The sequence below is a fragment of the Mesitornis unicolor genome, unplaced genomic scaffold (genome assembly GCF_000695765.1).
Source record: "Mesitornis unicolor isolate BGI_N332 unplaced genomic scaffold, ASM69576v1 scaffold122, whole genome shotgun sequence".
Taxonomy (NCBI): Eukaryota; Metazoa; Chordata; class Aves; order Mesitornithiformes; family Mesitornithidae; genus Mesitornis; species Mesitornis unicolor.
This window is the reverse complement of record NW_010170990.1, coordinates 1,990-3,731: the sequence shown is the minus strand read 5'-3', so window position 1 is coordinate 3,731 and position 1,742 is coordinate 1,990. Positions and strand designations below refer to the sequence as shown.

The 1,742-nt window shown below is 50.3% G+C and overlaps 1 pseudogene; it reads left to right on the top strand.

Annotated features, from left to right (window-relative positions):
• The window catches only part of LOC104537071, a 1,399-nt pseudogene extending 122 nt beyond the window's left edge, over positions 1 to 1,277 (top strand).
• The last annotated feature ends 465 nt before the right edge of the window (positions 1,278 to 1,742 follow it).

Sequence of the window (1,742 nt, the reverse complement as noted above, 5' to 3'; positions counted from 1 at the left end):
GCATCTCCCTGGCTGCCCTACGGGGAAATGGCCTCGTCGCCACTGCCATAGCCTGTGACCACCACCTCCACACTCCCATGTTCTTCTTCACAGAATCACAGAATCACAGAACGTTAGGAATTGGAAGGGACCTCAAAAGTTCATCGAGTCCAATCCCACTGTCGGAGCAGGAACACCTAGATGAGGTTACACAGGAAGGCGTCCAGGCGGGTTTTGAATGTCTGCTGAGAAGGAAACTCCACAACCTCTCTGGGCAGCCTGTTCCAGTGCTCTGTTACCCTCACTGAGAAGAAGTTTCTTCTCAAATTTAAGTGGAACCTCCTGTGTTCCAGCTTGTGTCCATTACCCCTTGTCTTATCATTGTTTGTCATCGAGAAGAGCCTGGCTCATCCTCGTGACACTCACCCTTTAAATATTTAGAAACATGAATGAGGTCTCCCCTCAGTCTCCTCTTCTGCAAACTAAAGAGACCCAGCTCCCTCAGCCGCTCCTCATAAGAGAGATTCTTCCTGTTCAACCTCTCCCTTGTAGATATTGGCTCCATCTCCACCACTGTCCCTAAAGCCATGACCAATTCCCCCTGGGACACCAGGGCCATCTCCTACTCAGGATGTGCTCCCCAGGTCTTTCTTTCTCTCTTCCTGGTAGCAGCAGAGCATACTCTTCTCATTGTCATGGCCTATGACCACTATGTTGCCATCTGCAAGCCTCTGCACTCTGGGACCCTCCTGGGCAGCAGAGCTTGTGTCCACATGACAGCAGCTGCCTGGGCCAGTGCTTTTCTGAATTCCCTCCTTCACACTGTCAATACTTTTTCAGTCCCCCTCTGCAAGGGAAATTCTTTGGACCAGTTCTTCTGTGAAATCCCTCAGATCCTCAAGCTCTCCTACCTCCGAGAAGTTGGGCTTCTTGTGGTTACTTTCTCTTTAGCTTCAGGGTGTTTTGTGTTCATTGTGCTGTCCTATGTGCAGATCTTCAGGGCCATGCTAAGGATGTCCTCTGAGCAGGGACGGCACAAAGCCTTTTCTTTGTGCCTCCCTCACCTGGCCATGGTCTCCCTGTTCATCAGCACTGCCGTGTTTGCCTACCTGAAACCGCTCTCCATCTCCTCCCCACCCATGAATCTGGTGGTGGCACTTCTGTACTCAGTGGCACGTCCAGCAGTGAACCCCATCATCTAAAGCACGAGGAACCAAGAAGTGAAGGATGCATTGAAGAAGCTGATTCCATCAGAAGTTTTCAGCAGTGTTAAGCTGCCCACATCTCTTCACAAGTGATTTGCAGTGTACCTAAGGAACCTCCTGTGCTTTGGGCTTTTACTCTCTGATCTTCATCTGTTTTTAAGAGCTTCTGCGTACACTTCAGTTCTCCAGAGGCATGAATCCAGTCTGTCTCACCTGGCAAATTGCAAGTGAGTCTGTCTAACCAGGGAAATGTTGGCTTCCCAGGGAAGCAAAGAAGCCCACAACCCTAAGCTTTCTGGAGCTACAGAAGTGCTTTCAAGGAAAGGTCAGGCCTCACAACACGTTTCAATCCTAGCCCCTTTGATGTTGGTGCAGAAGCCAGCCTTTTACTACTTTGGAGGTGGGCTGCGGCCAGCAGCAAGAATTGCAGAACCAACGTTGGCTTCCTAGACAAGCAAACAATGGCAGACCCCAAGGCTTTGTGGGACTGTGGAAGCACTTCCAAGGGAAGGTGAAACACAGCAACAGCTTTCAGTCCTAGTCCCTTTCTTGTGGGAG